The sequence below is a fragment of the Dasypus novemcinctus genome, chromosome 27 (genome assembly GCF_030445035.2).
Source record: "Dasypus novemcinctus isolate mDasNov1 chromosome 27, mDasNov1.1.hap2, whole genome shotgun sequence".
Taxonomy (NCBI): Eukaryota; Metazoa; Chordata; class Mammalia; order Cingulata; family Dasypodidae; genus Dasypus; species Dasypus novemcinctus.
The window spans coordinates 32750125-32773235 of record NC_080699.1 but is presented as its reverse complement, the minus strand read 5'-3'; the positions used below and the strand labels follow the sequence as shown (position 1 = coordinate 32773235).

Sequence of the window (23111 nt, the reverse complement as noted above, 5' to 3'; positions counted from 1 at the left end):
TATTCATTTAGTTTTGTTTTTATGTCATTGAATCCATAGTAATGTCCTCTCATACTTCTGATATTGTAATTTGTGTCATTTCTATTTTCTTGCCTGATCAGTCTGTGTAGGTCATTATCACTTCTATTGATCTAAAAACACAGTTTTAAGAATAATTGATCTTATATAATGTTTTCTGTTTCCCAGATATTTGCTTTTTGCTGTTGTCATTATTATTTCATTTGTCTGCTTGTTTTGGGTTTAACCTGCATTTTTTTATACAGGTTTCATTAGATGAAAGCTTACTTCATTTTTTTGACTGGAGATCATATTTTTCAATTCATGCCTTTGGGAGCCATCGGTTTCCCTGTAAGTGCTGACACAATGATATTACATATATTTTCATGTTTTATTGCAGTTTCATTGCCTTAAAATACTTTCTTATTTCTCTTTTTGCTTCATCTTTTTATAGACTTTATTCTTTTCAGGTAATGCCTTCATTGAGATATAATAACATCATAAAAATCCACCAATTTTAAAATGTATAATCGAAAGATTTCTAGCATATTCTCAGAGTTGGGCAAATCCCCCTACAAAAAGACGACAGAAAGGAACAATGCAATAGACAGAGTTCCCTTCAAAGACAAGATGGTACAGATGTGGAGTTCCCTATTAGTTCTGCAGAGGTACAATCCCCAGAGGAAACTGACACTATAAGGAAAATCTTGAGTTTCTGAAGAACCAAAGCTATTATATGATCCTGGTTATAAGTACAATCCTCTTACTACCCTATTATGTGTAGAATCTGTTCCCTGGGGAAGAGACTGAGCAAGGTTTTTACTTCTTTATACAAATTGATTATATCATTGAACTCTCATTAAATCTCGTAGGCTTATAAATTGCAAATGTGTTAATAATAAAGAATGCATACTTATTTATATGGTACTTCAGAGAACTCAAAATAAAAATCAGAAAGTATGCTCTGTAGCTCAGAACAATTTCCAGTACATATTGCACTTTATCTGGTATGTTTCCAATTAGAATCAAATGAACCAGGCTCAGAATTTCAATTTGAACTTCCAGGAACACAGAGGATAATAACAGAGATTGGAACTTGCAGAGGTTTTCTGGTCTAAGAGGGTGAGTTTCTGAATTTTATTCATATTGTATCCTCCTTGTTTTGAGATAGATGCCCAGAGATTAAGACATGCCACTTTTACCCCCATTTTACGCAGTTGTAATATTCAAATGGATTTGGTAGAAGAATCTGTTTGAGAATCAGCAAAGAATGTTGAGAGAGAGTAGGGGCCTCAGAGTTCCCACATTTCAGTTCCATGGCGGGAACTCTTACACTTGCAGATTTATGGCTTTTAATTTGTGACTTGGGGCAGTTACTGAATTTCTTCAAGAGCCTGGTTCCTTAGTTTGTGTCCTGAGATATTTTTCTTGGTCCCACTCCATGAGGGTCTAATCTGCATGAGAAGCCAGTTGCAGGTTGCTAGTGATAAAAATGGCTGAAATTTTACTGGTTCGTGGGGGTTGGTTAGGTGAATGAGAGGATGAGGAGATGATAGAGAACGAATCTGTCCTGGTCTACTCTTCTTCCTTTGTTTTTCCACCTGTCATCACTTCCCTCAGCATCAGTGGTTTTCATTCTTTGGGGTAAATTGTAGGACATTGTTACTTTACTTAGCTACAAGAATGCAAATAATGGGCAATATCTGCCACTTGGTATCTGAGGTAAAGACATACTCTCTGTGTCAATGTTGGATTGTCTAAAACATTCCCCATCTTTAACCCATTCTTGTGGGAGGACATCTTGTGGGAATTTCTGGCTTGCTTTCTGATAAAATACATTTTTTTTAATCCCACAGACCCCCCAAGGTAAAATGACTACTGGAAATGGCTCTTTTGTGACTGAATTCATACTGCTGGGATTACCAAAACACCCAGATCTCCAACTTTCCCTCTTTTTCCTATTTCTAGCAATGTATAGGTTAACTAGGCTGAGACACTTGGGCATGATATTCCTAACTGGGCTGAATTCCCACCTTCACATCACCATGTACTTTTTCCTCTTTAACTTGTCCTTCATTGACCTCCGTTATTCTTCTGTTTTTACATCCGAAATGCTGATGAACTTCTTATCAAAGAAGAATATTATTTCCTACAATGTTTGCATGACCCAGCTCTACTTCTTCTGATTTTTTTGACATCTATGAGTGCTATGTGTTGACATCAATGGCCTATGATCGCTATGTGGCCATCTGTAATCCATGTTGGTATAACATTGTCATGTCCCCTAACATATGCTCCACCCTTATTTTTGGTAAATATTTGATGGCATTTTCTGGTGCTATGGGCCACACAGGATACCTGTTGAAACTGACCTTCTGTGATGCCAACATCATCAACCATTATTTCTGTGACATTCTCCCTGTGCTCTAGCTCTACTGCACGAGCACCTATGTCAGTGAGTTGGTGGTGTTCATTGTAGAAAGCATCAACGTCTTTGTACCCAGTGTCACCATCTTTATCTGTTATGGTCTCATTCTCTGCAGCATCCTCCTTATCAATTCTACTAAAGGCAGGTTCAAAGTCTTCAGTACTTGTAGTTCCCACATAATTGCTGTTTTTCTCTTTTTTGGATCATTTTCATTTATGTATCTCCAATCATCTTCTGTAGTGTCTGTGAATGAGGGAAAAATCTCTTCTGTCTTTTACACCAATGTGTTTCACATGATGAACCCCTTAATCTACAGTTTGAGGAATAAAGATGTCAAACTTGCCATGAGAAAAGTTCTAATTAGGAGAACATTTTGATTATAAATACAATCTCCTGTACACATATTTTTAGGACAAGAGCACTCAGTATGTTTAATTACATTATTTTTTGGCAGTTTTTTATCCTCTTTCTTATCATGATGGAGGAAATTTTATCCTTCCATCTTGAGAGTTAGAGTAGGTCTTGTTCTTTCCTTCACCATTTGAACAGTTTCTTCTTTTTTTCACAATTATTCCTGTTTGAGAATATCATTAATTTAGGAATTTAATATATCTGTTTTTCTGTTGCGTATCATGAATGGTTCTACAATGATTGAATACAATTTCATCATCGAAGGGAGAGAATCCTTGTCTACCAGTTGTAATATGCCATCAAAAGCAAGAATCAGGTATGTCCACACTTCTTTCTTTCCATCCTCCACTGAACAGGACTATGTTTCCTTTAAAGAACAATGATGAGTTGAGATAGAAGTTTACTCAAAGAACATTTAAAAGAACCCCATTTGCAGATGTAATTTAATGCACTGTGCTTCTTCTCAGAGTTTTTTTTATCTACAGCAAAAAATCTATAATAGATTGTAAATATATATTTATTGCTTGTATAGGAAAGGGGAATCCATAGAGGTTAAAGATTTATTTAAAGGCAGACATCTTCTCCATAATAAAGCCTAGAATAAACTCTAAGGACTTGTATTCAAGTCTATTTCTCTTTTTAGTGTATTTTGCATCTGTTTATTTTGTTTATTTTATTATTTTATTCCAATGGATATGAAATATGAGAGTACATTTCTTCTGAAATTGGTGGTGTTTTGTTCAAAGAGGCTGCATAAATTTCTTTCAATTATTTTACCTTTTTTATGACAACAGTTTGATGGAAACAAAGAGTTTTGTAGGTCATTACAGTTTGGAGGCAACTAGCTCAAATATAAACTGATATCTGTCTAAAATTCACCACAGGTCACCCACTTCTGAGAGCTTCTAACATCCCAGAGCATACAATTTGAAGATGAGACTTAATACTCCACATTTTATTACAAAAACAGAATTAACAGAGGATGGTTATAGAAATAATAACAGGTATCTCAGAAGAAATAACATGTATCTCAGGTTATAATAAGGACAGAGGATGGTTTGCATAATAAAAATTGCATTCATTACCAACTAAAATTTCATCAATCATTTTGCAATATAGTTCTTATTTTGTTTTTCCTCATTTGTCATTTAAAGAAAAATACTACACATTAAGTTAGATGAAAAGGTTAGCTCTTGCTTTACTTATTAAGGGGTTTATTGTGAAAAAATAGTTGTATATTGATAGTAACAAACTATGTTCCAAAAACATTTTGAACTTACTTAACTGATCTGTAAAAAGTCAATAAGCATTTTAAGGTAGAGGCTATCTTTCCTTATTTCTCCAATGCTTATCCTGCTTTATATTTTAGAAAGTCAGACTTCCTGGGGGAACCAGAAATGGTTGTTGAATTGGATTATGTTTAAAAAATAACAATAATAAATTATTTTATTATTACAAATAATTTTAATAAAAATATAATAAAAATATCTTCAACAATAATTAAAGCTCAAGTAATTTTGGAGTTTAATGATTTTTATTATCTATTATGTCACCAAAATAATACCATTTACAATGTTTATGTATAATTCATTTTATTTTATGCATTTTATTTCTGAAAAATTTGCAAAAATAGTGTACAAAATTCCTCTGTGTTCTTTCTCAGCTTCCTTATTTAAACACAGTACCATAATCAAAACAAAAATACTAAACTTGCTCAATAATCATACCATATTCATCTATCAACAATAGTTCCAATTATGTCTTTTTTAATGCATAAGACAGTCTGTGATCACATACTGCATAAAGTTATTGTGGGATTTTTTAGTCTTCTCCTATATGGAACAATTTTCCAGTCTTCTTAGTCTTGCATAACATTCCCTCTTTTTAAAAAAAACTAACTAATCTCTTTGTAAAATGTCTCTCAGTTTGGATTTGTATGAAGTTTCCTCATAATTAATTCAGTTTATGCATTTTTGACATATGTTGTGCCCTTCTTAGTTCATAACACATATCATTACTGCTAATGTTAAATTTATCAATTGGTTAAGGTCATATGGTCAGATTTCTTCGCTGTGAAGTTATTAATTCTACTTTTGCAATTAAAATTATCTTGTGGCAATATATTTTGAGGTTAGACAAATATAATGTATCTCATCAATTTTGCCAATTAATTTTAGCATCCATTGATGATTATTACCTGAAACAATGATTACTTAGATGTTTTTAGATTGTGATGTTTTATTTCATCATTCATTCTACAAATATTAACTGAAATTCTACTGTAGTGAAGTCTTTCCCTTCTTCCTTGTCTATCTGGCATCTTTCTGTCTCTCTATTTATTAATTTCTCTGCCCTTCTCTCTCTCCCTCTCCCTCTTTCTGTCTTCCTATCATCTATCAACTCTCTGTCTGTCTAGCTATCACGTATCCATTCATTCATTTTAAAAATATATGTATAGATTCATGGATCATTATTTTAAAATATGAATTTTAATCAATTGCCACCATTATTTCTTTCATTGCTCCAATTATTTCATATTTCACCTTTGGCCATTTGGAACTCCTTCAGTCTTGCTCATATATCTTTTTGGAATGTCTTCTAATGCTGTGTACTTCTTTACCTTCTGTTACTACAAGCTAGTCCAGATGCATCTCTGTCCTTGATTCAGTCATTCCTTTAAGCACCCTTGGTTCTTTTTTTTTTTTTTTTGGAAAATGCTATTTGAAAGCAATGCACTTTTGGGACTTTGAATTGTCCTAAATGATACTGCAGGGTCAGAGGCTGGACTTTATATATCCTGCATTGACCTACTGAATGTACTGGGGGAGAGTGTGAACCTCATGGTAAACTGTTATCTATGTGGTGCAGCAGGGCTCCAGAATGTGTTCACTGAGTGTGATGAGTGTGCCACAATGATGGAGGAGGTTGTTGGTGAGGGGGGAATGGGGTAGGGGTGTGGGGGTATATGGGAACCTCTCGTATTTTTTAATGTAACTTTTTTTTTGGTGATGTATATATCTTAAAAAAAATACAATTTACAAAAACTATGTAAATATGGGAACCTCTTATGTTTTTTATGTTTTTTTAATGTTTTTTCATGTAACAGTCTTTGTGATCTATTAACTTTAATTAAAGACGAGTAAAAAATAAATAAATAAAAGCAATGGTCAAGGTAAACTGCAATCCACAGGTATGAGCAATGCTCCAAAATGTGTTTTCATCGATTGTAACAACTAATGAAGATGTTGTTAAGATGGGAAAGTGTGGGAGGGGTAGGGAACAGGGCATATGGGAATTCCCTTATTTTTTATGTAGCAATTATGTAATCTAGGTATCTTTAAAAAAATAAATAAGTATATATGTACACAAAGTTCTGAAATCTGGGCTTATTACTACCACATGGTATTTGTAATATTTCAGCAAGCAAAGCAAGGAAATGAATGTATGTATATCTATTTCTAAATCTATTTATGTAAACATAAATTAAAATATTGAATTTATGTTGTTGCGTTTGATTCTAAACCAAGACCATTTTTTTAATTGTAACCATTACTTCCTTTCTCATTTGTAAAAAGTTTTACTTGGCATTATTAATAAGACGTAAACAATTTATCTATTTACTTAAGATATTTACAATTTTATTGCTTATCTTCTTAATTTTTTCACGTAGCTTTAGGATTGCTAACTCATACTTCAGTGAAAAATAAATTTACTATCTAGAGCATAATATATGCATAATCTTCTTTTTGCCCTTAGTCTCTGTACATATGTAAATATAAGGTTTTCCTAAAGTACTTAGCTTAGTTCTTTTTACCCCATTACTTTTCCTCCATTGTTTTCAGGTTTATTTTATAAAATCAAGTTGATTTCTTACTGTTGATATTCAAATTGATTTTCCAATACCCTGATTGATTTTCATTATTCGTACATTTATAGAAAACATGAAACTTAAAATGTTTTTAGATGCCAGAACTGTACAGAAAGGAATACTCAGAAGTATACCCAATCTCACTTCCAGTTTTTTCACATTATCTTAGTCTATTTTTCACATTATCTTAGTCTTTTCATTATTCATACATTTATAGAAAACATGAAACTTAAAATGTTTTTAGATGCCAGAACTGTACAGAAAGGAATACTCAGGAGTATACTCAATATCACTTCCAGTTTTTTCACATTATCTTAGTCTATTCGGTCTACTAACCAGTCCTATTAGTTTCTGTTTTACCTTTTCTGTGATTCTTTTTGTAATATATGGACACACATATAGATATAAAATTTCCTTTTTTTCACATATGAAGGATAGCATATTGTAGATTTTTTATTAAGATATGTACACTTCAGGAAATTCACAATTTTAATATTACAACTCAGTGGATTTTAGTATATTCATAAGGTTGTACAATCACTACCACTATATTCTCATCAACCCAAAAGAAATCCAGTGTCTATTAGCAATCTCTCCCCATTCTCACTGCCCTCCAAATACTGGCAATCACTAAAACCTACTCTAGACTTTTCATATAAATGAAACCATTCAGTATGTGGCCTTTCATGTCAGCCTTGTTTCATATAGCAGAATGTATTTTATATTCATCCAAGTTATAGCATCTATCGATACTTCAATCGTTTTTTTACATTTTTTTATTGTCTTTTTCTTTTAAAGATACATAGATCACAAAAAAATATGAGGTTCCCACATACCCACACCCCACTCCAACTCCACTCTTCCCACATCAACAACCTCTTTCATCATTGTGGCACATTCATTGCATTTGGTGAGTACATTTTGGAGCACTGCTGCACCACATGGATTACATGTTTACATTGTAGTTTACACCCCGGCCCCCCCCGCCCCAGTACATTCAGTGGGTTATGGCAGTATATATAATGTCCAGCATCTGTCCCTGCAATATCATTTAGGACAACTCCAAGTCCCAAAAATGCCCACACATCTCATCTCTTCTTCCCTCTCCCTGCCCTCAGCAATTACCATGGCCACTTTCTCCAGGTCAGTGCTACAGTTTCTTACTAGTCACGTAGTTTTATAGTAGAATACCAGTGAGTTCACTCTAATCCATATTTTATTCCTGCATTCTGTGGTTCCTGGGTTGGTAATATCAACTCCACCTCTATGTTGAGAGGAGTACTCTATCCAGCAAAGCTAGCATTCAAAAATAATGGAGAGTTCAAAATATTCACAAATAAACAGAAACTAAGAGAGTATGCAAACAAGAAATGTGCCCTTCAAAAAATACTAAAGGAAGTTCTGCAGGAAGAAAGAAAAAAAACAGGAGAGACAGAGTTGGAGGAGAGTGTAAGAACAAATAAAATTACAAAAAGAGAAAAATAAAACAAACACAACATGTGACAAACACAAATCCAAAGAAAATATGGCTAATATAAGTAATACCTTGAAAATAATAACACTGAATGTCAACGGATTAAACTCACCTGTTAAGAGACACAGATTAGAAGAATGGATAAGGAAATATAACCTATCTATATGCTGTCTACGAGAAACACATCTTAGACCCAGGGATTCAAGGAGGTTGAAAGTGAACAGGTAGAAAACCATCTGACAGGCAAACAATAACCAAAAGAGGGCAGGAGTACTTATTTGATATCGGACAAAACAGACTTTAAATGCAGAACTATTGTGAGAGACAAAGATGGACACTACACATTAGTGAAAGGGATAATCTTTCAGGAAGAAAGAACAATCATAAGCATTTATGCCCCTAACAAGGGCGCCTCCAAACACTGGAAAAGCTTAGTGAAGGAATAGATGCCTCTACAATTATAGTGGGGGACTTTAATACACCACTATTATCATTGGATAGAACATCTCAACAGAGAATCAATAAAGAAACAAAGACTCTGAACAATATATTAGAGGAGCTGGACCTAATAGATGTATACAGAACATTACACACAAATACAACAGGATATACATTCTTCTCAAGTGCACATGGATTACTCTCCAAGACAGACCACATACTAGGCCACAGAGAAAGTCTCAATGAATTCAGATGGATTGGAATTGTACAAAATTATTTCTCTTATCACAGTGGAATGAAGCTGGAAATCTGCAAGGGCCAGAGACTATATTTGACCTTCAATCCTTTTAATACATGAATAGTATTCTTTTGTATGGATATAACACATTTTGTTTATCCATACTTCATTTGATGGGCATTTGAGTTTCTACTTTTTGGCTATTATGAAATAATGCTGCTGTGTACACTTGTGTGCAAGTTTATTTGTGAAGATGCTTCAACTCTTTTGTGTGTATACCTAGGAGTGAACTCTCTATTTAACTTTTTGAGGATCTGCCAAACTGTTTTCCAAAGTGGGTGCACCATTTTGCATCTCCATCAGCAATATCTAATTGATGCTTGTCTAATTGCATTGGCTAGGTTTCCTAGCACAATAAATAGTAGTAGATGCAGGAGGAAACATTTCCTTGTTCCTGATCTTAAGAGAAATGCCTCTAACGTTGCTCCACAAAGTAAAAGTCTTACTAAAGCATAAATGTGTATTTATTTTATCATATTAAGAAAGTATCCATCAGTTTCATTAATTTATATTTTCTTGAATGTTGATTTTTAATCAAGAATACATTTGAAGTTAGTCAAAAGCCTTTTCAATGTCTATGAAGATAATATTTTTCTTTAAATCTATTAATATGACATGATATTAATGGACTTTCAAATATTGAATCAATCTTGCTTTACTGGAATAAATCCCATTCATTTATATTATTTTCTTATTGTTTGTTTTTCTTGCATCTACAGTATTTAGTATTTTTGCATTGATATTCATATTTGATAGTGACCTGTAGTTTCATTTTTTTCCTTACTCTTTGTTATCAAGTTTACCTTTTAATGTTTACTTGCCCTATTAAAAGCATTAGGAAGTTTTGATCCATTTCCAGTACTGTGGGACAATTTACAGAGCATTGGGACTATCTAGAAATTGAAGGTTTGGTAGAATTCCCCTATGAAATCATCTGCATGGTTATATATTGTGGGTTCCTTAAGAACTTTTCCTCTTTCTTCTGAGCAAATGGGTCAATTTAATCTTTTCTCTCCAATGACAATTTGTACCTCTGTAAAAAATATATTGACCTTTTTCCCTAAGAAATTTTTTAAATCAGCATACAAATTTATATCCATAGTGTTCTCTGATAAATTTATTGTTTTTGTTCATTGTTCAATGTTTATTTCTTATTTATTAATGTTCATTTATCCTGACTACATTTTGCTTGATCAGGTTAGCTGTTGGTTTATTATTTTGTTAATTTATTTTTATTTTTTTTTAACAAGGTGTGGGGGCGGTTTATAGCTGCTCTCAGTGGACCTGGGGCCCCACCCGGCTGCGTTTTTGGATGATTTTGAAGGGGCCTCCGAGTAGTGAATCGATCCCTGCGTTTCTGGAGACAGCTGCCTGCTGTTGCAGCCTTTGACGGTGAGTAGCAGAGGCTTTTTACTCCAGTCACGTGGTACAGCCTGCAGGGCCTTATTCCTCCTTTGCATGGTGTCTTTGAGCTGGCCTAGAATTACTGTGCGCGTCGGAGATTGACTTTATTTCCTATCCCGTGGTGTCTGGGGCACGCCCTCCTCCTCGGGGCTGGCCTGGCCGCGGCGGCTGCTTCTTTCTCTCACCCCGGGAGGCAGCGGCGGCGCCAGTGCTGTAGCTGCGGACGCGGCGCCCCCAGGTCATCCTTCCAGCGCCCCCAGGATTCAGAGCCGGGGCCCCAAGCTGAGCCCGTGGGTCTTGGGCATGTGGCTCGGGTTCAGCTAGAAGCGCCGGGTAAGCCCCATGGGGTGCGGGGCACCCCTTCAGGAGCCCAGTCGTTTTGTGGGTGTGCGCGGAAAGACCGTGGTCGGGGGCAGTGTACCTTTGGTAATTTCTTAGACTTGGCTGCTGTGTTAGCCCAGGGGTCTGTTGAGGAATATTCGTTTAACACCCTCGTGCTTGGACAGGTGTAGATAGATTAACGTCCTTTTTGTGGACAGACCTTGAGGCGAGCATCCTCTCTGGCCCAGCAGGGCTGGAGACGCCCCAGCTGGCAGTAGGCTCCACAATCCTGGGGCATCTCCAGGGGTGAACCCCATCATACTATTGTCCTCCTGGGATCCTGTCTATCTTTACCGGGGTGCTCAAGAAGTCTTAACAATTTTGGCAGGCATAGCCTGGTGGCAACTTTCACAGCAGAGGCACATCCATAAAACCTGTAGAGGGCGGCAACACAGTGGAAAGAAAACAGGGCCCACCAGACCCACTTTGGGCTCACAAGACTTTTCCACATTGTGGACTGGGGAGTGCAAAGCCCCAGTCACTGTCCCCAGATTGTGCCTTAGACATGGGTGCCATCCTAATCACCCTTGTCATATCTGGGGCTTTTGGTGAGAGTCCCCAGGGATCATATTTCCTTTTTGGCTCAATCTACATTAAGGAGAAGGCTTAGCCATCATCTAAAACTTTAACAAGCTCACTTAAAGAGCACTCATACAAAAACAACAGCGGAAACATATTAGTGCTGTGGGCACTATACAACCAGCGGGATGTGGAGCTCAATTAGGGAAAAGATCTCTGCCCAGATATAACTAAAAAATTTGGAGTATTTCCCCTCTTTCATACCTATCTTTTGTCTGGATCAATTTTTATTTATTTGACTGAAGAAATTATAAACTATTCTTATAAAAATAAGCTAAAAGTAAGCAATTTAAAAAAGTAAATCTATGCTAAAGTAGGCTTAACTAATAAATTCTACTAAGCAAGCTTATGGCGCATTCTTAGGTGACACATGGTGTCAGCCCTGGGAGATTCTTTATGACCCTTTAGCTACTATTTATTTTATAGCCACAAATTGTCCTTAAAATACATCACAGTTATTAAATAAAGCATACACATTCACGCTTGGCCATTAGTACTGGTGAAACACAATCTCTGTAATAATTTGTGGCTTTTATGGGTGCAAAGCTTACATGGAAGAGATGAATAGCTGCAGTTTCTTTTAGGAATCCTCATATGTGTTTTACTCAAATTCACCTGGCTTCCTCCAAGTTGTAGGAAGTAAATTTAATAAAAGTCAAAATTTCTTTTATGCAAACCTCACAATTCCTTCCTCCATGAAAGTACTCCTCCAACTAGCCCAGTTTTATGCTGTTTAATGGTGACCTGAAATGGCATGGAGTTCCCCTCATATGTGAGTTTTAAAGTTCAGAGATGTGTTTTTAAAAATAAAAGAACTCTAATTTTACGTAATTTTTCTCAGTGGATCTTTTGAACGATAGATGGTTCAAAATATTGAACTTTTACGTTTTCTACTTTTTAAATTTTGAGGTGTAATTTACATAATAAAATTTACAAATCTTATGTATACAGCTTGATGGCTCTCAAGTACCTACTTGTCCATTTTCCACCAAGGGCATGATATAGACCACTTCCATCATTCCGGAATTTCCTCTACCCCTTTTGGAGTCAGTCCTCACTACTAACTCTCAGATTCATTTTTGCTTGGTCTAAAACTTCTTAAATATGCAGTTGTGCAATATATGCTCTTTTGTGATTTTTTTACTTCTTCAATTATCATGGAATTTTTCAGATTCCATTTTGTTATGTGCCTCAAAAGTTCATTTTTATTTTTGCTGAGAAATATTGTTTCATATGGATATACCACAATATGCTTATTTATTCTTTAGCTGATAAAAATTAGGGTTGAGTCCAGATATTGGACATAATTAATATATTGCTATTAGTACATATGTGCATGTCATTTTTAAAATTCTGTGCTTTCATCTTTCTTTGGAAATATCCAGATGTTAAATTGCTTACCATATGGCGTTTGCTTAATTAAAAAAGAAATTTGCAAACCAATTTCCAGGTGATATATTATTTTACATTCCTACCATTATTCTAGGTAAATTGTCATTATTTCACATCTTCACCAAGGGTTTGTATTCTCAGCATTTTTTCAAATTTTATCTAATTTTCATAGATGTGAAGATGTGAAGTGGAAATTCGTTGTATGTGCATGTTTACATTTTCTTTCAAGGTATAATTTAAATAGTGTTAAACTCAGTTTTTAGTTTAGGTTCTGTTTTGTCAAACACATGCATTAGAGAAACCATCTCCAAAATCAAGATGTTCCCCAATGCTGCTTTATAGTTATACGCTTCTCCCTCCCTAGACATTGGAAGCCACTGATATGAAGTGTGTTACCATAGTTTTCCTTTTCCAGAATGTCATATAAATTGAATCATAACATAGGTAATTTTTTAGTTTGACTCCTTTCTCTTAGAATAATGAGTTTGAGATTCATCCATATTGCTACATTTGTCCATAATTCATCTATTATATTACTGGGAAGAATTCATTGTCTGGTTTACTAGAATTCATTTACCCAATAGCTGGCCATAAATTGCCGTTCCATAAAGGGAACTCGCACACTTGTAACTTTGTGGCTTTTACTCTGTAACTTGGGGAAGATTTTGAACCTCTTCTAGAGTCCGGTTCCTTAGTTTTGATCCTAAAACATTGTTCCTAGTTCCCAAGCCAGGAGGGTCTCATGTGCATGAGAGGCCAGTTCCAGTTTCCTAGTGCCTCCGCCTCCAATTTTGTTAATGAGGGGTGGTTTTAGGTGGAAAAAGAGTTGATGAGGTAGAGAAACAATTATGCCTTAATCCGTCTTTCTCCTGCCTTCACCCTTGGTTTTTCCAGCTGTCATGTTTTCATATGGCAGTACTTACCTTCACTCTGTGGAATAAGTTGTAGTTGCTTCTTACTATATTTAGTTTTCAGGACTATAGTAAGGGTGAATTTCTGTCAGTTGGTATCAAGGAAAAAGCAGATTCTATGAGTCCATGTTGGGATACTCTCAAACATTCCCTCTGTACAGTATAGGCCAGTCCTGTGGGAGCAGATATTTTGGGAAGATCTGGGTTGCTCTCTAATATAAGCCTTTTCTTTTGTCCCCACAGATCCCCCATAGCAGAATGGCTACTAGAAATGTCTTTTTTTGTGACTGAGTTCATATTGGTGGAAATAACAGACAACCCATATCTCCAGCTTTCACTGTTCTTTCTCTTCCTGGCAATACAGGTGTTCACCATGCTGGGAAACTTGGGCTTGATAACTCTCATTGGGCTGAATGCCCACCTTCACACCACTATGTATTTTTTTCTCTTTAATTTGTCCTTTGTAAACATCTGTTATCCATCTGTTTTTATACCCAAAATGCTAATCAACTTTTTATCAAAGGAGAATATTATCTCTTTCTAGGCGTGCATGACACAGTTCTTTTTTTTTCTGCTTTCTTGCCATCTCTTAGTGCTATGTGCTGATGACATCAACGGCCTATGACCGCTATGTGGCCATCTGTAATCAATCTTGTATAACATTGCCATGTCCCCTAAAGTGTGCTCCACCCTTATTTTTGGTTCATACTTGATGGCATTTTCTAGTGCTATAGCACACACAGGATGCCTGCTGAGGCTGACCTTCTGTGAGGCCAACACCATCAACCATTATTTCTGTGACATCCTCCCTGTGCTCCAGCTCTCCTGCACAAGCACCTATGTCAGTGAGCTGGTTGTACTCATTGTGTCGGGCATCAACCTCATCATGCCCAGTCTCATCGTCTTTATATCTTATGGTCTCATTCTCTGTAGCAACCTCCACATCACTTCCACTGAAGGCAGGTCCAAAGCCTTCAGTACTTGCAGCTCCCACCTAACTGCAGTTTCTTTGTTCTTTGGATCATTGTCATTTATTTACCTCCAACCATCTTCTGCAGGGTCTGTGAATGAGGGGAAAATCTCTTCTGTATTTTATACCAATGTGATTCCAATTATGAACTCCTTAGTCTACAGCTTGAGAAACAAAGATGTTAAGCTTGCCCTGAGAAAAACTCTAAGTAGGAGAATATTTTGATCATAAGTAACATCCTGATGTTTCAGGACAAGGGGTTTCAGTATATTTGATTACAATATATTTTGTGACAGTTTTCTTATCCTATATCATAGTGAAGGAAATTTGAGCCATTTCTCAATTTTATTTCTATTTTGTGAAAGAAAGTCTTCTTCTTTTCCTCACTAGTTACACAATTATTTCTCCTCATCTTTTTTTTTTCCTTTTTGAGAATAAAATTAAGGACAAAAATGTAATATATCTGTTTTTACATTGTTAATTTGAACGTTTTTTCTCTCCTGGAATAAAAGGAGGATCACGGTCTGTCAATTGTTATATGATATTGGAAGCCAGAATCAAGCAATATATTTCCTCTTCCATTTTCCATCCTCCACCAACCAGAAGTATGTCTCTTTCAAATGCCAGTGTTTCACCTAGATAAATGATTCCTAAAGACAATAAGAATAATCCTCTGTGCAGATGTAATACTGTGAACTATGCTCCTTTTCAAAAAGGTTTTTTATTTACACTCAAACAAATACACATCAGATATTAATATATGTTTAATGCTTGGATAAGAAAGTGAAGCTCAAATAGGTTAACAATTTATTTAATGTCACACAGATTCTCAATGAAAAAGCTTAGCATAATCTCTAGGGTCCTTAATTTGAGTCTACTTGACTTTCTAGTGTACTTTGCTTCTATTTCACATTATTTTTATTTCAGTAAATAGGAAATATGAGAAAACACTTCTGTTTTGGAGTTGACTTTGTTTTGTTCCAGGATAATACCTAAATTTCTTTCTGTTTTTTTTTTTTGATGGATCCGTTTGTAGGAATGATGAGGTTTGTAGGGTTAGTATAACTTAGAGATGATCAGCTCATATATAAAACTGACTTATTCTGAAAAATTAAATTAATTTGGAGTGTTTTCTGGTGCTTATATTTCAGAGACTATGTGGTTGGGAGAGAAAAGAGACTGGCAACATGTCATTAGACCAAGACCGACAAGACACATGGTCAATAATAAGAGGGTGGTAAAGGTCAATGAGGATTTTGAATCTTCACTTCAACCTGAATTTGTATCCTGTTTCCTAGCTCATTATCCTCCACTGTCTTTGAAGTTTTGATGAAACTTATAGTTCACAGTGTATATATGTCATTATTATTATTTCGGGAAATGAAAGAGGGAAAGCTGTGGTCAAAGTTTGGGATAATAAGGTAGAAAGGGATCAGCAACTTCAAGAGATAAAATAGTGAGTGATAAACAAAACTTTTGTTAGAATTTAGAACATAAAATGGTGGGAAAATGAAACCCCATATATACTCCCGCCCTCTCCTTTACGGTAGCCTCTAGACATATTATGGAGGTCTAGGATTTCTATGGATAGTATGATATATTTGGATATTTGATCTAAATCAAAGGTTAAAACATAGGGTTTTGGTGAAACCAAGAACAATTAAATTACACATGTATTTGTTGGTTTCTATATGTCACCACACAGGGATTTTAAACTACAAAAATGCAAATGCAGCTGGGAGAACAATTATAATTTGAAAGAAACCTTTTTAAAATAAAATTGTGACACTTCTCTTATAGAATTGGATAATTTTTCTTTTAAGAATACAGGCAAGAGATGAATACTCTAAAAATTCTTAGTCTAGTCTCTCAGGGACTGAATCCTGTCCCCTTAAAGGCATTTTCTAGCCTTAATCCACATTCCTTTGGGCATATGCCCTTTAAGTAGGAACTCTGAAATGCCTTTATTTGTTAAGGTGTGCACTCATTTTTTTTATTCTTTAAAAAATTTATTGAAATAATATCACTCATATATAAACATAATAAACAATAAGTGTATAATAGTTGTGAACTTACAAACCAAACATATACAACATCAAACAAACATATATCTCACCCTACCACCAATAACTTGCATTGTTTTTAAACTTCTTAAACTAATGATTAAAGAGCATTGTCAAAATATTACTACTAAACAAAGTAGTTTTCCCTTAACCAATCCGACTATTATTCTCTCTATATCATTTACATATGAACATACATAAACAATTAAGTATATAGTAAAAGTTGTGAACTTAAAAAGCAAACATGCATAATATCATACAGGGGTCCCATACATCAACTCTTCACCAACACCTTGCATTGTCATGAGACGTTTGTTACAAACTATAAAAGAACACTGTCAAAATCTTACTACTAATCATAGTCCTTATCTTACATTTGGAGTGTTTTTCCCCTGACCCACCCTATTATTTCTTAAATATATTTTTTTGTGACAGAAGTTGTTAACTTTTAAAATAATCATGCACATGTGCAGAATTCCCAAACAACATCCCTCCATCAACATACCACATTTGCTACAGATAAGATAATATCAACTGATTGTTACCATGTCCATAATGTACATTTGGCTCACATTTTCCATATTGCCTCAGTATCAACACAGTACATATTTGCATAGATGCAAGAATATTATATTATTACTACTAACTACAGTCCATAGGTCACTCCAGCTGTATTTTTCCCATGCTTCTCTACATTCCCATCACCCTGCAGTAGTGGGCATACATTTATTCTAGCTAACAAAGGACACTCTTGCATCTGTACCATCAACCACAATTTTCACCCATCTCTTGGTTTACTGTGCTATCCAGTTCCTGGATTATTCTCAGGCATTCTATCAATTGGCATTTACTTAACTAGACTACCATTTTCAGTCACATTCCCATTTATAAACTAGCTGTTACTCACTGTGTGTTACCATCCACTCTATACATTTCCACAATTTTTACAGTAAAGCTAATTAAAACTTTTACGTACATTAAACATCAATAGTCCACTCAGTCCTTCTCCTGTCTCCTTTAAGAACCCACCACCTACCACCAGGTCTTGAGATATTTTCCAATAATTTCTTCTAGAAGTTTTATGGTTTTTGCTTTTATTTTTAGATTTTTAATCCATTTTGAGTTAATTTTTGGAAAAGGTGTGAGATAGGGGTCCTCTTTCCTTCTTTCAGCTATGGATGTCCAATATTTTTAGCACTATTTGTTGAATGGATTGCTCTGCCTGAGCTGTGTGAGTTTGACAGGCTAGTCAAAAATTACTTGACCATACCTATGAGGGTCTGTTTCTGAACCACAAATTTGGTTCCATTTGTCTATTGTGTCTGTCTTTAGGCCAATACCATGCTGTTTTTGCCACTATAGGTAGGTATTATGATTTAAAATCTGGAGCTGAGGGTTCACTTTTCCTTTTTATGATCTTTCTGGCTATTCAGGACACCTTACCCTTCCAAATACATTTAATGATTGTGTTTTCAATTTTTTCTTTTATGCTGGTGTTATTTTTATCAGGGTTGCATTAAATCTGTATATCAATTTGAGTAGAATTGACATCTTAATGACATTTAGTCTTCCAATCCTTGAGCATGGAAAGTTCTTATAGTTATTTAGGGCTTTTTTTGATTTGTTTTAACATTGAGTTGCAGTTTTCTGAATACAAGTGCTTTACATCATTGGTTAAGTTTATTCCTGACCATTTGAGTTTTATCTGTCATATTTTATTTTCATCACTCTTTTGATACTTTTAGTTACTTTTATTGATATAATCTTCATTTCTAAACTCTCTTCCAGGCCCCTCTCTCCTGTCTTTTCTTTTCAGGCTCTAGCACACCTGTTAGTATTTCCTGAAATTCTGGTCTCTTGCTTAGAAATTCTCTCAGTTTCTGTTTATCTGTGAATATTCTAATTTTGCCCTGATTTTTGAAAGACAGTCTTGCTGGATATAAGATTCTTGGCTGGAAGTTTTTCTCTTGTAGTATCGTAAATATATCAGACCACTGTCTTCTTGCCTCCATGGTTTTTGGTGAGAAATCAGCACTTAAACTTACTGGGTATCCCTTTTATGTTATTCATTGCTTTTCTCTTGCTGCTCTCAGAATTCTCTCTTTGTCTTTGGCCTTTGACATTCTGATGAGTATGCATCTTGGAGTTGGTCTATTTGGATTTTTTCAGATGGGAGTATGTTGCACTTCTTGGACATAGATTCTATATCCTTCAATAGGGTTGGGAAATTTTCTACCATTATTTCTTTAAATATTCCTTCTGCCCCTTTTCCCTTCTCTTCTCCTTCTGGGACACCCATGACATATATGTTTGCATGTCTTTGCTGTCATTTAGTTCCCTGAGACCTTGTTCAATTTTTTTCCATTCTTTTCTTCATCTGTTCTTTTGTATGTTCACTTTCAGAAGCCATTTCTTCAAGCTCACCAATCCTTCTGCCTCCTCAAATATGCTATTATATAATTCCAATGTTTTTTTTTAATTTCATTGATTACACCTTTCATTCACATAAGATCTGCTATTTTTCTATGTATGCTTTCAAATTCTTCTTTGTGCTCATCCAATGTCTTCTTAATATCCTTAATCTCTTTTGCCATCTCATTGAATTTATTAAGAAGATTTGTTTGAACATCTATAATTAGTTGTCTCAACTCCTTTATGTCACCTGAAGGCTTCTCTTGTTCCTTTAACTGGGCCATAGCTTCCTGTTCCTTGGTGTAGATTGTAATTTTTTGTTGGTGTCTTCACATCTGGCTTCCTAAATAAAATAGATTTATTCTGGGTGCAGTTTTTCTCTTTAGTTTAGGGCTTCCTATCCTTTCTCCCTTGCTGGTTGTGCAGTAGAAGCCAAGCATGTAGTTGGTGCTGTAAACTGTGGAGGCTCAAGCTGCCCTCATTGCACCAGGGACCAGTGAAACTTCTTCCAACTTTCTCCTTTGCCTGAGGTAGGGACAGAGTCACAGCTGTGTGGAATAATCCACATACAGGCCTAGACTGTAGTTGCCCAGAGAGACTGATGAAACTTCACATCCCTTTCTCCCCTGCCTGGTGCAGGGATGGCATTGCAGGTATGGGCAGCAATCTATGCAGTGCAGGTCCAAAATGATGGCAGTTGCCCTGGTAGACTTCTGATTTTCAATCTTTGGCAGCCAAAGTTACCTGCAGTTACCTGTATAGGCTGGTGCAGGGCTCCTCAGTCTCCTCCCCACCAGAGGCGAGGCTGAAGCCTAGGCAGGCTGCAGGCTGATCTGCATGAAAGAAACTGGTTCCTGCTGACACTGAGAGTTTCAGTCAACCCAATTTCCCCTCAAGCTGGGGGTGGAGTCAGAATGGCAGCTACTAGTCTTTTTCTGACTTGGGCCGGTTCACACACCCCTGTTCCCAGTGATATCTCTTAGCCAGCTGTCGAAATTGGCAGCCAATCATCTCCTCCTCCCCTGTTTCTGGGAAATGGAGCTTTCAATTCCCATCACAGAGCAGCTCCTGGGGTGGCTCATGCTGCCAGAGTAGGATGATCACCAGCCTCCACGGCTTAAGCAGTAATTTCCTGGAGAGGCTGGTGCAGGTCCCTGCAGCTTCCTCCCTGCTGGAGGTGGCACTGGGGCCTAGGCTGGACCTGCAGTATGATCTGGATGGAAGAACTGGTGTGCATCAGCCCTGGGATTCTCAGTCCACCCCGCTTCCCCTCGTGCCAGGTGTGGAGTTAAAATGGCAGCTCCTGGCCTCTTTCTGATTTGGACAGGCTCAAGCTTTAGCTATTTTCAGGATTATAGTGTAGCACATTGAGTTTCCTCATCAGTAGCTAAAATTGGTGCCCAACCATCTCTTCCTCCCCTGTTTTGGGGACATGGAGCTTTTGATTCCAGCCGTGGACAGCTCCTGAGATGGATTGTGCCTCCAGTGGACAATGGGCACTGGCCTCCTGGCATGGAGCACTCTACTTATGAGTCTTCTCTGCAGTTGAACAGTCTCCTCCTTCCACTCCTTCAAAGATGTTGCAGGATGCTCTTTTGGTCTCCTGGAACCCCCAAACAGGTGCTTCAGCTAGCTCCAGAGAGTTCTGGGTGTTTGCTAACTGCCCTGTAGCAGGAATTGACTCTAGGAGCTGCTTACTCCACTGCCATCTTGCTGGCTGTCCTGCACTCATTTTGAATAGGCTTTCCATGAATCTTATTTAGATGAGGCTAAATTGAATCAGAACAGTCCTTATTCCACATGACTTGTGTCAAAAGAAGAGGAGATTTGGGTTCAGCCAGTTAGAGGCAGACAGTATTCAGTAAAATATAGAAACCAGAAGTCAGAAAATAAGGGTGAGAGCTATGTTACAGAGGCTGAGATACAAGTTAAGGAAGCCCAAGATCGTCTTCAAGATCCCACTGTAATGCTACATACTGCAGGAGAACGCACAGTCTGTTGAGAACTTGCTTTTGGACTTATAGCATTCAAACCCATGAGACAATAAATTCTTGTTGGTAAGTCAACCAATTGCTTGGTACTTGTCATAGCAACTGTGACAAACCTAGACATGGTCTATCTAGTGATAATGGAAACATTTCCTAAAGTAAGTATTATAATTATTATTTTACCATTTATCTAATGTCCAGCATTTAAGTGTTACGAATTTTACCCTTGCTGGTTTGCTTGTTTGTTTTCTAGATGTTTGACATTGCTAATTGATTCTCCTTGGATTTTTAAAAAATTTTTATTGAAGTATATCATTCATACATGAACACACATAAACAAGTGTATAGTAAAGATTGCCAACTTACAAGATAGACATACATAACATCACACAGGGGTCTCATACATCACCCTGCCAGCAACTCTTTGCATTGATGTGAAACATTTGTTACAAACTATGCAAGAGTATTGTCAAAATATTACTACCAACTATATTCCTTATCTTACATTTGGTGTATTTTGCCCCAACCCATACTATATATATTTTTATATATTTTTATTACAGGTATTGTGAACTTGCAAAACAATCATACAGATGTGTAGTGGGAAAGTTCAGACTCCTTGAATTTTAAATAACCACTAATATTCTATTCCTTGACCCCAGTGTCAACCTCCTTCATTTTCATTTATATTATATTATTACAAAAAGTTCAACTAGGCTGGAATTTTCTTTTTCCTTTTTTTTTTCCTTTTACTTGAAATTCCTTTTGATAAAATTATTTACCTATTGAATAAAAGTGTCTCTATATAAGTAAATATAATAGCATTATGTGCTATTTGAGATTCTCTGTTGGTAGAGTAGATCCATAATGCTCTATGACGAATCTGGACAGTTACGGTGAGTTCCTTATCATCTGGGGTAATGTAGACACTACACGTGGGTGCCAAACAGTATAGAAAGTCTTGTTTTTTTCAGTATTGTTACTGATATTGGCAACAGGATTCAATGAAATGACCCAACTCTCTGGATCTTGTCATTTATTCATTTTTCTTACCACCCCTCCTTCGTTATTCTGATTATTCTTGTTCCCATTTAAGAATAGCCAAACTGTACCACATACCACCTGCTTCTGAGATCCCCAGTAACCCAGTGTGTTCTATACTGAAGAAGTGACCTAATATTCCACATTTTATTGCCAAAACTTCATTAACGAAGGTTGATTAGGGGAGTACTAACATACATTTCAGGATAAATGTCATGGATCTCAGGCTATAAGTACAGAGAATGCATTACATTATAAAATTTGTGATTTTTTGACAATGCTCTTTCACAGTTTGTAACAACTGTTTCACAACAATGCAGGGTGTTAATGGTAGAGTGATGTATGGGAGCCCTGAGTGATAATGTGCATGTTTGTTTTTGTAAATTTACAACTGATATTATATACTTATTATTTGTGGATGTTCATGTATGCATGATAAACTTCAATAAAAAGTTTTAAAAATTGCAATTATTACTGTATAAAATTACTTGACATATTTTGCAGAAGAACCTAATATTTTACTGTAAATTCTGTTATTTGTAAAATAAAGGCAATACTGCCCATTAAGTTAGATAAACATTTTAGTCATTGTTTTACTTATCAATGAGGTTTATCATGAAATAAATATGTATACATTAATAATAATAAGCCATGCTCCTAGGAACACTTATGAACTTATTGAAATACTGTCTCATTAAAATAATCAATATTTTTAGGGTTGAGGCTGTTGTTCCTTTATTTCTTCAATGCATGCTCTGTTTTATGTATTTAGAGTGTCAGTCATTTCTGGGTAGAAAAGAAGTAGTTGTTAAATTGGATTAACTTGTTCCAATAAAAATAAGTATTATTACAAATAATACTTAATAAAATATAAAAATAACTACAAGACAAGTAATTTAAATTTAACAGTTTAATGTTTTCTTTGCTGCCCAACATGTCACCAGAATAACACAATGTCAAATTTTTAAAATTTATTTTTAACTTTCATTTACAAAAAAAGGTTGCAAAAATAGTGTACAGAATTCCTCAATGCTCTTCCTTAGCTTCTTTTTATAA

The 23111-nt window shown here is 35.8% G+C and overlaps 1 pseudogene; it reads left to right on the top strand.

Moving 5' to 3' along the window:
* Positions 1–1868: 1868 nt before the first annotated feature.
* On the top strand, positions 1869–2802 carry LOC105747167 (olfactory receptor 8B3-like; annotated as a pseudogene).
* Positions 2803–23111: the final 20309 nt, after the last annotated feature.